General features: G+C 43.9%; 1 pseudogene across 1 annotated transcript; it reads right to left on the bottom strand.

Moving 5' to 3' along the window:
- Positions 1-9,778: 9,778 nt before the first annotated feature.
- Positions 9,779-12,581, bottom strand: LOC147627275 (receptor-like protein kinase THESEUS 1 pseudogene; annotated as a pseudogene). The gene has a single exon (XR_015268473.1). The product of XR_015268473.1 is annotated as a receptor-like protein kinase THESEUS 1 pseudogene (transcript).
- Positions 12,582-14,237: the final 1,656 nt, after the last annotated feature.

Below are 14,237 nucleotides of genomic sequence, written 5' to 3'. Positions count from 1 at the left end.
AACGTGCATTGACTATGTTGCATATAGGGCCACATTACAAGGCCTTGCATAGGCACTTCTTAAATAATCGTGCATGCACAACATCTACGTTGCAACCTTCCATGTCCCCAGGACTTTAAATAGGTGCGAGGGAGGCATTACCATGCGGAAATCACAAGCTTCAAGATATATACTAAGTTATGCAAAAAATGGGCATTGTTTTCAAGCGTTTTTCAAGAGTAATTTTCATTTTCTTGTGAAATTTTAAATTTATCAACTCTTGCGTGAGTTTCCCCTATGAGTTGTAGAGATACGAGGCAACATCGAATGTGACCCATAGGTGTGTTGTATAGATGTAAATAAAGATACATTTACTTAGTTCGTAATAAATAACAAAACAAATCAAGTTTTGGACTCTAACAACATCGAAATGAGTTAAAATTGATACCATCCATTTTGTCGTGTTTTGATTAGTGTTTAAGTAATTTTTGGCATTTGAGAAAGGATAAGGACCAAGTTGAGAGTGGCAAACCATCCTCTAAAAAAAAGATGAAAAAGACTACGAAAATTAACCCTAAGGAAACCAAGGAACAAGGAAGTTCGAGTGGAACTAACCCTTTCGATTTGGGATCATGGGAATAAACTATTCTAGAAATATCAAATGGTATGCATAAAAAGTTTTTCATCAAACCATCTATAAAACCTAGACAAAGCCAAAAGAAAGTGAGGACATATCTTTAATGGCAATTAGGATAGCTCAAGCCAAATAAGCCAAGTAAAAGAGGGATAACAAGTCTAAACTAGAGAGCTCCAATAAAAGTACGGAAAAAGAAAGGAAAAAAGAAACAAAAAAGTTAAGCAAAACGCCCATCCTAAAACATTTTGAGTCAAATCAAAGTACGGTGGTGACACATCATGAAAGAGGAATCAAGCAAGGTAGAAGAACAAGGAGCTATAATTCCTAATCTAGTTAAACAGCAATATAATGAAAGGGATATGGACTCTAGAGGTTTAGTTCTAGTGGTGGATAAGGTAAATGAGACCTTTGATATCATCCTCAAGGCCTTTGAGAAGAGGATCGTATATATCGGGTACTATAATTCTACCTAAACTCAAAGAGTACTCCGACTCGATCCAAGAGAAGGTCAACTTGGTGAAGAATTGCAGTCTTATTAGAGAACATAGATGATGCTTGAAGGGCCACCATACTATTCATCAATAAAACGAATTTTGATTAGTGAGTCAACCTTAGAGACGATTCCCGAAGTCACTAAAGCAGGAATTGAGATGAGCTCATTAAGGGTAGAACATGGAAGTCGGAGTGTGGAAATTATTCCACCTCTATAGAACAAAATGGTAGATGAACTTTGGAAGGGAGTCAAGGACTTCAAGGAGGAGAGGGATCTAGTGTTAGTAGAGTTAGCCGATAATTTGAATGATAACTAGGACATCAATGTATAAAAATGTTTAGAGATTTAATGTAAATTTCTTTTTCCTTTACTAATGTGCATTAAAATGTTTTATGGTGTACACCAGTGTTTCCAAGGAATAGTTTAGCGAGACTTGTCTCCTAAACACCTACTAGACTTGCCATCTAGTTTAGGAATGTATCCTTGCTCAAATGTGGATCCAGAGCATAGATGGGCTTCCTTTCACTTGATACAAGCATAGTCGAGGATGACTATGATTTCAAGGGAGGGGTAATGTCATCCAAATTCAATTTTGATGAGTTTTGTGCTTTATCAAGGCTTTTCTCTCTCTAAAAGTGGCCATTCAGGAAAGAAGAAGCACAAGAAAGCACATATGGTTGGACAATTAGGCATGCATGAAAGTGAATTCAAGGATAGGGAAATGCCAAAAGGTGAATTTCACTTCACAAATGCATGGAAGATTTTCCTAGGATCTCACCAATATTTTACAGAGTGCAAACGGGCCTCTGAAGAGCACATAAAAATGGTTAAAATACAGCTTACGAGAGGTAGCAAAAGTGGGAGTAAGGAAAAAGAATAATGAAAATGGGAAGGAGGGTTTTATTTAGCCAATTTGGGACACTTTTATCCCAATAAGAGGGCAAGAATTAGGCGCCCTCCTCCCCCCATTACTCGCCCATGCTTTACCTCTCTAGCCACATGGATACTAAAATTGGCATCACTTTCCACCTCATCAAGTCATGAAATTCAAGGAGGATTATCTCTCTCATTAAGAAAGCAATTAGCATGAGGAAAAGCACAAGTGAAAGCTCTCATCATGCTCTTCAAGCTCAAGCACTCATATGGAAGCTTTATGCTTATGATTATGTACTACCCCTTGGTAGATAAGTAAGATAGGCTATGGAGCACTTTCAACTCAAGCTCCTTCCCTAATCCTCTTCAAGGCTCTCATTTTCTTCTCTGCAAGTACTCTTGGCTTAAATAGCCATTGAGGCTTTGAGAAGAGGACAATGTAGTGCAAGAAGGAAGCAAGCCCACAAGCTCATGGGTTATGGAGATCCTAGCCTTCATGGTCCAAATGATGTATTAATTCAAGCTTCTCTCTTTTTGTAAAGAGTTTAAGAGAAAAGATTAATACAAAGTCTTTCAAGGGGGAAGTATTGCTGAAGCTTCCGCTCCCCCTTCTCGCGCTGCACAGCAGCCTACACGCTCACACCCCTTCCCCGCCTCCTATCTGCCCTCCCGCCTGTGCTCATTCGCGCCTCTCCCCCGTCGCCTCTCCCCCGCCTCTGCTCTCTAGCGCCCCCCCGCCTGTGCTCATTCGCGCCAGCCCCCCCTTGCCTGTGCTCACTTGTGCCAGCCCCCCCCCCCCTGCCTGTGCTCTTTCGTGCCCCTCCCCTCACCTGTGCTCACTCGCGCCAGTCCTCCCCCCCGCCCGTGCTCTTTTGCGCCTCCCCCCGCCTCCTCTGCTAGTTCACGCCAGCCCCCCCTTTTTTCTTTTTCGTGCCAGCCCCCCCTGTTTCGTCTCTCTTCCGCCCCCCTTCCCTTGCTGGCTTTTTTGTAATCCCCTCCCCTCACTTTCTTTCCGCCCCGCCGTTTGTGTAGCTCGGTTCCTGCAGGGTTTTCCGTTTACGCTTCACCTTCGACAAACCTTCAGACACTGATGGAGGCTCCTCCCACCCCACCTCAGAGGGACTCTTTCGCAGCCCCCTCGCCATACCCCCATCAGGCTTTCTCTTTCGCCAGAAGAGGAAGCGAGCCTCGCCGCCGCCGCAGAGGTGGAACGCCTCCAGGCACATTCCACCATCTGCCGTATAGTCGGCACTCGCCCCAGCAGAGGGGAGATCCGGGATCTTCTCCAGGCCCGCCTTCTTGCAGATGTGGGCAAGATCCTGGACGTTCAGCTGCTGATGGGCCGCGGAAACTACCAAATCGAGTGCGAGATAGCCCAGAACGCGGCCCAGGTCCTAGCCATGAGTCCCCTGGACATCAGGGGCGCTCGTGCCTTTTTCAGACCTTGGCAGCATGGCTTCCACCCAGCAATGGCCGAGCAGGGAGAGCGCCTTTTTCATGTCACAATTTGCTTCCCTGGACTCCGTCGCGAGTACCTTTCGCTCCTTTCTAGAATAGGGGCATTGGTGAGCTCGGTGCTTGAGACTGGCCCCACAGTAGCTTCAGTGGTGGCTAGAGCAGCTGGCCTGCCTTCGGTCAGGGTTTTGGTTCCTGACATCTCCTCCCTTCCGAAGGTCATTCAGCTACCTAGGCTAGGGGGGATGGATTGATCAGAGAGTGGAGTTCTCGGGACTCCCAAACCAGTGCTTTATATGCAAGCAGGTCGGTCACCTGGCCAAGGCCTGCCCTCGCAGGAGACCCCGACCTTCACCATAGCAGCAGGCCCCGGAAGGCCCGCCCACAGATGCGGCTCGGCAGGCAGCCTCCGGGACACCTGCTCAGCCCACGGAGACCTCGGATTGGCAGCCTTGACAGGGGCGTCGTAGAGGGAGACAGCCATAGCAGGCCCAATGGCCGATGCAGCAGCAGTGAACATTAGTGGCCTTCTCAGCTCGTTTTTGCTTTTGTTGTGAAGCTTGAATAACTTCCTTAATCTTTTGGAAGGATTCCTTAATATCCCTCACATATTCATCTGCAGCAAATATCTTTTGCTTCATTGTTAAGATAAGAGGAGATTTTGATCTCCCTTCTATTATCTCAAACGGTGCTTTGCCAATAGAAGTATGTACCGTGTTATTATAGGTATATTCTACCAACAATAGATACTTCTCCCATTGATTCTTCTCTGCAACCTCCCCAACATAACTTTTCAACAAATCAAGTATCGTGGAATTAGCAATTTCACTTTGGCCATCCGTCTGTGGGTGATAGGCCGAAGAGAAATTTAATTTGGTTGCAATAATCCTGGCACTTTCCCTCTATCATATTTAACTTTTTGACATACCAAGCATTGAGAAACATATTCCTGGATGTCCTTCTTCATTGAGGGCCAATAGAAATAAGTTTCTATTGCTTGCATTGTAGTTTGAATTCCGCGATGCCCTACGTAAGGAGGAGCATGGGATTCAAACATAACTTTCTCATCACGGAGATCTTGTGTAAAGCATAAGCGTGAGCCATGCATTAGAAATCCCTCCTTTAGTGAGAACGGTTCGTGGGCTTTGCCACTCTCTAACTCTTTCACTATGCTTGCAAAATCATCATCTTGCGCATACTTTGTAATCATACTCGTTAAGTCATGATTATGTGCGATAGAAATTGCATTGATAGTAGGTCTTCTTGAGAGTGCATCAGCTACTGCATTTTGTTTACCTGGAACATGAGAGCAATATGAAAATGAAATTGCGAAAGAAAATTAGCCCACCTCATTTGTTTGTCGGATAACTTGGTTTGCGTCATGAAGTACTTGATACTTTGATGATCCATTCATATGATGAATGGAGTCCCTAACAAATAGTGCTTCCATGCATTTAAAGCATGAATAACCGCAAGCAACTCTTTCTCATAGATTCCAATAGACCTTTCTTGCGGTAGCAAACGGCGACTTTCATAAGCAATGGGATGTCCTTCTTGAGAAAGGACAGCCCCTAAGCTTTCACCGCAGGCATCACAATGTACCTCAAAAGTCTCTGAGAGGTCTGGAAGCACTAGAAGTGGTTGCAACATAAGCTTTGCTTTAAGCTCTTTAAAGGTGTTGTCCTCCTTTGCAGTCGATTGAAACTTAACCTTTTTCTTCGTTAAATCATGCAAAGGACCTGCTATTATAGAAAACTTCTCTATGAAGCGTCTATAATAGGAACACATGCCTATAAAACTTCTGAGCTCATGTAAGTTTCTAGGTTGTGGCCATTCTTCTATTATCTTAAGCTTTTCAGGGTTCATAGAGATCCCCTTCTTAGAGATGATATGACCCAAATAGCTAATCTCTTTAAGGAAGAATTCGCTCTTCTTACTATTCACATAAAGCTTATGTGCACGTAATTCATCAAAGACCATCGCTAGATGTACTTTGTGTTCATCGAGTGATTTGGAATAAACAATTATATCATCAAAGAACACACCAATAAAACTACGATGCTTACGAAAAATGTTATCCATTAAACGATTAAAAGTAGCTGGAGCATTAGTGAGACCAAAAGGCATCACTGAGTACTCATACAAACCAAATTGCGTCCGAAACGCAGTCTTGTGGATATCTTTAGGTACAATCCTTATTTTGTGATATCCACTCTTCAAGTCAAGCCTACTATAATAGGTTGATCCTTGAAGCTTGTCAAAAATGTCTTCAATCCTAGGGACTGGAAAACGATTTTTGATAGTGTTCTTGTTTAGTGCACGATAGTCCATACACATACAGTATGAACCATCCTTCTTTTGCACTAGTAACACTGGAGAGCAATAAGGAGAAGAGCTGGGACGCACCATCCCTTTCTTGTTGACTTGCGACATGATTTCCTCTTGTTGTGCTAATGAAACCCTATAAGGAGGCCTATTTGGAGGCGAACTTCCTTGAATGAGTTCTATCTTATGGTCATCATTCCCTCAGGAAGGAGGCAATTCATTAGGGATAGAATCCGCAAAACAATCATCATACTTTTGTAAGAAAGCCATTAAATTTGATTCCACGTTTTCATGCACATCATTTTCTTCATTACTTATCATTACTTAAATTGTGCGAATGATTAGAAACATTTGGGTTTGGGGAATCTTTAACATAAATTATATATGCAAAAAGAGATGACTTCATTATTTTCTGTAAAGAATCATTGCCTACAATAGGGATTGAGTTGCCTTTACTTTCAGCCTTGATCCTATAATTCCTTCCCATGTGGCTAAAAGAGATGATCCTATTAAGAAAAGTGATTTGTGCATACATGCGGTGAAACCACGGTATTCCTAGGATAACATCTTCATGCATAAGAGGAGAAACATAAAACTCTTCTCGCTGTCAACATATTCTTGGATGTGGAGCCTAAGCTTCCCAACAATTAATGGAGTAACTGGGACTTCTTGACCTTTGAAGGCTCCATTAGCTTCTAGAGATGGCCCCATCTCTTCCGTTTTGCTATGCCTAGCCTTTGCGCTAATTCCATCGAAATGAAATTATGTGTGGAACCAGGATCGAATAACATAAAAGCACTTTGATCTCTGATCTTTCCCCACACATAGCACAATTGAGAGGCCTTAGCATCTTGTATTCCTCCCGAAAGAATGTTTGTGGCTTGTAGCTTCTCTTTCTTCGATCCCTTGTGCGGACAAGCACAATAACTATGACCTTGTTCGCCACATCGAAAGCATCGATTCTCTTTTCGATACTTGTCGAGCTCTTCCGAAGAGAGTCTTGGTTCGCCCTTGTAAACACCCTTTTCCTTCTTGTTGTTTACATGGCTCTTTTGGTCCTTGTAAGGACGCGCATTGAATTTATCTTCTTTTCCCAACGGCTTAGGAGCCCCTTTGTTGTTGGTAAAGGTCTTCATAGCAACCATTGAATGATGTATTACCTCATTAATAGTCATGGGCTTTTTCGCATTAATATATGCCTTCATATCTTCAAGATATTGTTGCTTTTGCTGGGAGAAGTCAATCTTTTCGAAGACTGTAGCCTTGAGATGAAGATCCCAAAACTTGTCAATGTACTTTTGCATTGCTTCTCCCTTATCTAGCTTAAGCCCTTGCCAAGCGGTAAGAACATCATCTTTGGCATGGTCAGTTAAAAATTGCTCCATAATAGCTAGTCGACAATCCGTCCACGTCTTTGGAGCCAACCCTTGCGTGCAAAGGCTTGCCCACCATTGACGGGCGCTCTTTTGAAAGTACATAGCTACGTGACGTAGCTTAGAGCTTTCAGTGAAATGCTTTCCTCCAAAAGCGGCATCAAATTGTTGGATAAAAGCCAACACTTTGTCCGTTTGTCCATAAGCACCATCGTAGGAGAGAAAAGTGATGTTCTTTCCTCCTTCTTTGAACTTTTGCAACTTCCGAGCTCTTTTCCAAGCACGATATGTCCTCTTGCGCTTCTTTGAAGAATGCGCCTTGTGAGAAGACTGCTTGTGAGAAGACTGCTTGTGAGAAGATGAGGATTCTCTTGAGTCCGAAGAGGTAGGAGGACTTGAAGGTGGAGAGGGCGTTCTTCTTTTTGCATAAGCGCTTGCACCATAGAATGTAAAGAGGGATTCTCTTGAGCTTCATGAAGCTTTTGAACCAAGTACCGTAGTGCTTGCGTTCCTTCAATGGAAGCTTCATCCTCCTTCCAATTGATCTTGCGCACATCGATTCCTTCCTACATATTATCAGCCGTCATAGCTTTGGCTCCTTTATAAGATAGAAACTTAGTGTCAATTCACACCCGTGAGCAATCTCTGATCTAAAAATTAGTCTAGATGAAGAGGGTTAACAGTGCCACCCCCGATAAGTTTTGGCTAGAGGACTTTCTAGAGCTCGTTAGCATATTCTCGCACATGCTAACAAGCTAAAACATAGCGCATTAATTAACCTTTTCATATGCCATCTTTGATGAAAAGAAAGAAGATCTTAGCATGTTAAACGTTCATTAAGTTTAACCGTTATACAATCTTTTCTTGTGCGTTCATGCATAGCATTGATTAGTTAACAAACATGGACAATCACACATAGAGGGTGCTAACAATGGGTTACCACTTGCTCCTCTATTCATGCATAACAACAAAACAAATAGAAGTTGCACAAGACACACGATGAGGGCCGCATTTATGAGGTCGGCCCCCCCTCGAAAGGCTTTGTATTAATCAAGTGTATAAGCTTACATCATTTAGGGATGGCTTTTTACTTGGATTAATACTTCTTCTTAGGGACTATGGAGGTTAAGATCTCCATAACCCCTCATCGGGCTGCTTCCTTGGGCACCTGCAAGCTTCGTTCTCCAGGCTTCAATGATCACATAGGATCAAGAGCTCCTACGGAGAAAAGGAGAAGAGTGATTATGAATGGAATTATGAGCCCTTATGGCTTAAGTAATGTAATTTAAGCTAAGTAAGAGAGAAGCTACCAAGGAGAAGTGACTTGCTAGCTTTGGGAGAGCAAGAACCATGCTTATATGCACGTAGGGAATGATGAGAGCAACCAATAGAGCCCCCTCTTGCATGATTAGGTGCCCCATGCATGGAGATATGCTCACTTTTCCCAATCGATTTGGGTTTTAGCACCAAAAAGGTGGGGAGCCCCACAAAAGTAGGGTTTTGCCCCACTTTTTGTAGGCACCTCATCTTGGGGTGCCTTGGGGCACAAGTTAGGCCCCCACCCCAATTGCCCGGCTCTAATTTGGCCCTTCCAGCCCATCCGCCCTTGGTTCAAGCCTTCGTTCCCGCCCCGATTGCCATTATTTGCCCGTTTCGAGGTCATCTTTAACCCGTTTCGACTTCTGAAAAGCATGGCGAAGTCTTGGTTAAATTTCCTAGGCTCTTTTGCAACCTGCATTTCTCATTAGGCACTTCACATTGCCCGCATGCACTTGTTTGCAACCTTATCCTCAAGCTTTTCTAGTATTTCTCTCTCTAGAGTGATCAATTCTAGAGAGAGTCATTTAAAGCTTAGATATTCATCAAAATTAAATTTTGATGACACACCTTGTCCCATTGCTTAAATGAAGCCAAAAATCAACTGGATTGCTTAGTTCAAAGTTAGTAGCTCAACCTAATGCCCAAAGAAACTCGCTTGAACCCCGGGACTCTAACCCAAGTGGACACCCAACTATGCTCACATGTCCGGACACACTTAACCCCATAAACAAAAGGGCCACCAAGGCATGAGTTTCACGTTACACGATTATTCCATCTATGATCTATCCCCACAGGATGGGAGGGTAATAGTTTGAGAAACTAAGATGTGATAGCCTCTTCACATTCACACGGTGGGGAGGGAATTTTTGGGAGAAGCACCACCGTACTAGATCCCTTTGGGGTTCACCCGGGTTTTGGGGGGGGGGGGGCGCAGGGTTTGGGAAAAGACGGGTTCAGTTCAGCCTAGAACTTGTTCAACTTGGGCAAAATCCTTCTCAATTCTTGGTGAGAAGGAAATAAAACCCATTCAAATTTTACAGTTTTTAGTTATATGTTTTAACTTTACATATAAAAAAACCCTCTCAAAAATGGCAATTTCCTTCTCATTGAGGAGCGAAAAGGATTTAATTCATTCTCCCTAAAAAAGCTTTGCAGAACCCTTTTGGGGGCGGGGGCGGGGGGGGGGGGGGGGTTAACACATAACTATTACTCGTGTGGGGTACCCTTTGTTGCAACTTCCGAATTGCACGTGATCATGCAGAAAAAGTATTGTGCAACTTTAAATATATATGTACACAACCATGAAAGACACCCACGTGAGGCTTGAGCTTTCAACTTTCCATTATAAATAACATTACAATTACGAGCCTAAACACTGTTTATTCAAGCAAGCGCCCTTTACACAAAGTCAAAATCTGCTTTTCACTTATTTTTTTCCCTTCAGCTGCCAGCACTACCTGCCCTGAGGAAAGACCAACTGAGAGAATACTGCTATCATATGCTCCTCCTCCTTGCTTCCCTGAATGTGACCTCCGCCCCGCTCCTCCTTTCTGGGTTTTTCGTCCAATGAGCTCCCTTGCCCTGCTTCTGCTTCTACGAAAGAGAGCTCTATTGAAACCCCCTCTTCCATTGAAGATAACCCCTCTTGCAGCTGCAATGCATGTTCCAAATTCCACAGCACATCCCCTATTGCAGGCCTATTCACACCCTCGTCGGCGAGGCAGCTCTCCGCAATTTGTGTGAATTGTCTTAAGCACTTCCAATCAATAGTCCCTGCCACATGTGGATCCACAATGTCCTCCAGCATTCCCCTGCTCTTGCAGTGCAGTGCCCACTCTGCCAAATTCACCTGCTCCTCAGATAGCGCCAGATTTATGGGCGGTCGTGCACACAGCACCTCTAGCAACACCACACCAAGCGAGTAGATATCCGACTTCTCTGTTAGCTGCTGCCGTCGGAAGTACTCTGGATCCAGGTACCCAAAACTGCCCTTCACCGCAGTGCTCACATGTGTCTCATCGAGTGCTGGACCCATCTTGGACAAGCCAAAATCTGACATTTTGGCCACAAAATTGTCATCCAAAAGAATGTTGGTTGTCTTGACATCCCTATGTATGATGCTTTGAGCTGCCCCTGTATGAAGGTAATGGATCCCCCTCGTAGCCCCAATGCAGATCTCCAATCTCCGCTTCCATGGTAAAGGATCAAGATCAGATCCATAGAGGTGACTGCGCAAAGTCCCACGTGCCATGTACTCGTATACTAAGATCATCTCATTCTGTTCTTCACAGTGTCCTATCAAAGATACAAGATGACGATGGCGTACCTTGGAGAGCATGTTGATCTCTGTCTGAAACTCTGTAATACCTTGTTGAGATCCCTGGCTGCCTCGCTTCACCGCTGCCTTGACACCATCATCCAGCTCCCCCAGGTACACCTTCCCAAAGCCACCTACGCCAAGCACACGCGACTCATCAAAGTTGTTAGTGGCTTCCAGCATTTCAACAAGCGTGAAATGTCGACCTGCCGCTGTCGACGAGCCTTTAACACTAGTCTTTTGAGACGCCAAGGATGTCTTGTTTGAGGGGGTCTCTGAATTTTCATCATGCCTGGAGAGGGGTACCCATGCCAAAGAACCCTTCTTTGATGCTGGCCTGCCTCTGAAGTACTTGAAAAGGAAGATCCCCATGAGAGACAGGGCTACCATTCCGCCTAGCGCAGCACCAAGGATAGTCCCCAACATAGCCCTTGGGGTGGAATTTGATGGTGGTGTTGCCCCCAAGCCATCCAAGCTTGCATGGGAGTTGTTCAGCTTCCATATCTCAATGCCATTAAGAATAGCTCTGTTGAAAGGCAAATTGGAGGAATTGGGCGGAGGTCCTGCTTGAATCCATAGGCTGCTCTTCTGTGAATCCACTTGAAGAGAGATGTCCCTGTAGTAAGTGTGATCTTGTCCAGGTTGAATCAGCCCGAGGTCCAAGTTTGCGTATGCCGTCTGGTTTTGCACATAAATATTGAAGACCCTTTTCCCCCCAGAAGCATACACAAATTCGCAGAAATGAAGCCGAATCACATATTGATAGCTTCCTTGGACAGGGAGGACATAGGACAGGTTCAAACCTTGGGGATACGTCGTGGGCGAGAAGTTCATTTGCAGGGCAGTACTATATACGATGGGGGGCGCAAGCAACATCAATGAAGAGGATGTGTACGTGATGGATGAAATGGTGGTACTGATGCTCTCCACACCTACAGGTGAAAATAGAAAGGTTTCATTTGAAAGCCATGTTCTGAAAAGACCTTGGGTGTCATTCATAGGGGTCACAGTAGGGCCTCCCACATTCAATCTGCATATGGTCTCCATTGCCATGTATGGCAGACCTATCGGCATGGGCACGTTGACACCTAGTGGACTAGTGTCATCAGTAAAAATCTGAGAGGGCATGGAAAGCACTTCTATGGCATTCACAAATGCGAATGAGCCACTGGCGCTGCTTGGGATGAATGTGACAACCAGCGGCACACCTGTGGCGTTGATGGAGTACTCTTTAAAGAGGTAATTTGAGTTGAGGGTGCTGGATTTAAACACATTAATGAGGGTGTAAGAGGCGGCGGTGACGGAGAAGACAGCCAACGACGGATCGAATTGTTGGTAAGGGAAGGGGGAGAAGTACAAACGGACCCAGTAACGGCCTGGGCTAACGGGAAAAGAGTAGCTGGTTGGGGATGTGAAGATGCGGGCGGTGGAGAGGAGGGGTGACGCTGCATTGCTGTCTGTGGAAGCGGAGATGGATGGCGTTGTGGAAGAGAGGAGACCAGTGGCGTTGTCGCTCACCCATTCCCGGTTTTCCAAAGAGATGGTGCTGTTGGGAGTGGCGCCGCAATTGAGCAAGTACGTGAATTGCGGATTGTACGAAGGCTGCGCTGAATTCATTCTATTGAGATGAGCACACATGAGGCAGGCCATGACCCAGATTACCGGCACCTTCATACTTTCTTGGGTTGTGTGTGCGCGTTCGCGCGCTGTGTGTGCCTCAAGGAAGAAGCGCTGCTCTCGCGTGTGTGTGTGTGTGTGGTTGTGGGGGTGTGTGCAGCTGCTCTCGGAATCAGCTTGCTCGTCATTGTTTCACACAGTTGGCCGCAGAGCGCGTGGAACAAGCCCAATAACATTTTTCAAACACCAAGTAAGACTTGAGACTTTGACACGTTTAATAATTGAGATTCCATATTTGTTTAGACATTGACACGTTTAATAATTGAGATTCCATATTTGTTTAGACATAGAACACTTTGCACACCGGAAGTCCATGCATGTGTTTGCCTTGTGGACATATAGTACATACCATGGACCTAGCAGAGCCCATATATATGTTTGCCTTGTGGACAGTAGAGTGATCACCCAAGTAAAGGAGGTAAACACTCTCCACAAATGTATGTATACTTCAATCAGATCCAAAATTGGCCATCTTTAATAATTCGGTGCCATTCTAGTCTTTTTGTTCTCAAGTCCCAATGGTCAAACTGCTCTTACTTACAACTTATGGCATTGTAAATCTTCTTGATCATTTTCACCATATTTCATCTCCTAGTGCAAATTTACAATGTTGAAAATTGAAGTCTTCCCCGGTCCTTGAAGTTCGATTCGGGTTCATTTTAGCCTAGAAGTTGTTCAACTTGCCCAAAACCCTTCTCATTTTTTGGTGAAGGAAACCCTTCCAAATTTTACAAAAAGGAACAAGAAAAAGAAGAGAGAAAAAAGGTAAAAAGGCATAACCACAAAGGAAAAAGGAATGAGCATGAAAGAAAAATAGGATAATCATTAGATATCATTGGGTCATGGTTTCTTGAGATTTTTTCCTACAACATTAAAACTCTCTCTCTCTCTCTCTCTCCCTCTCTCTCTCTCTCTCTCTCTCTCTCTACCAGTGTTCGAGAAAAAATATTTTTCTAAAGAGCACATTTCCTTGTGATACATTTTGAACTAGCAAAGATGGGAAAATAACCATACTTCTTCGAAATTTCACACTATTTTTAGACAATTTTATATAAGGAAATTTCATTTTCTCTCATAGCAATAGAAAAGGTTATTTTGGATTTCTAAAAGGCATAATTGCTAACTAGACATATTTTTCCCAAACATTGCTCTCAACTTTTATCTAGTCCACTAGCCACAACACTAAAGGGCACCTCGTAACCTTTATGTTAATTTCTTTTAGCAATTTTATTTAAATTGAAATAACAATTGCAAAAAATCAACATAACCATTGCCAAGCATCATTTATGATTAGCTTATTTCATTAAGGTTTCCGCACTTTTTAGTTATTAGCTCTATCTTAGTGCATGTAACCTATAGCTCGTTAGCATATTCTGGCACATGCTAACAAGCTAAAACATAGCGCATTAATTAACCTTTTCATATGCCATCTTTGATGAAAAGAAAGAAGATCTTAGCATGTTAAACGTTCATTAAGTTTAACCGTTATGAAATCTTTTCTTGTGCATTCGTGCTGCATAGCATTGATTAGTTAACAAACATGGACAATCACGCATAGAGGGCACTAACAGTGGGTTACCACTTGCTTGCTCCAAACTATACCCAGAAGACACGGCTAGTCTCTCCGGACTAACTCTCGCTTCCCTTCTCGTTGCACCTTCGGCCAGTCTCTCCGGACTAGCAATACGTGCCAAACGAGGGAGGTGGTCGCGTCTGTGAAGAAGTGCATATGCGTACAGCACGCCAGACCTCTGTAAAAGATGGATCGTGCTCACATAAACCACATAG

The sequence above is a fragment of the Cibotium barometz genome, chromosome 21 (assembly GCF_041138505.1).
Source record: "Cibotium barometz isolate CiBa-2024 chromosome 21, ASM4113850v1, whole genome shotgun sequence".
In the NCBI taxonomy this organism is placed as follows: domain Eukaryota; kingdom Viridiplantae; phylum Streptophyta; class Polypodiopsida; order Cyatheales; family Cibotiaceae; genus Cibotium; species Cibotium barometz.
The sequence above is the reverse complement of the archived record's forward strand: the minus strand, read 5'-3'. Positions and strand labels throughout refer to the sequence as shown.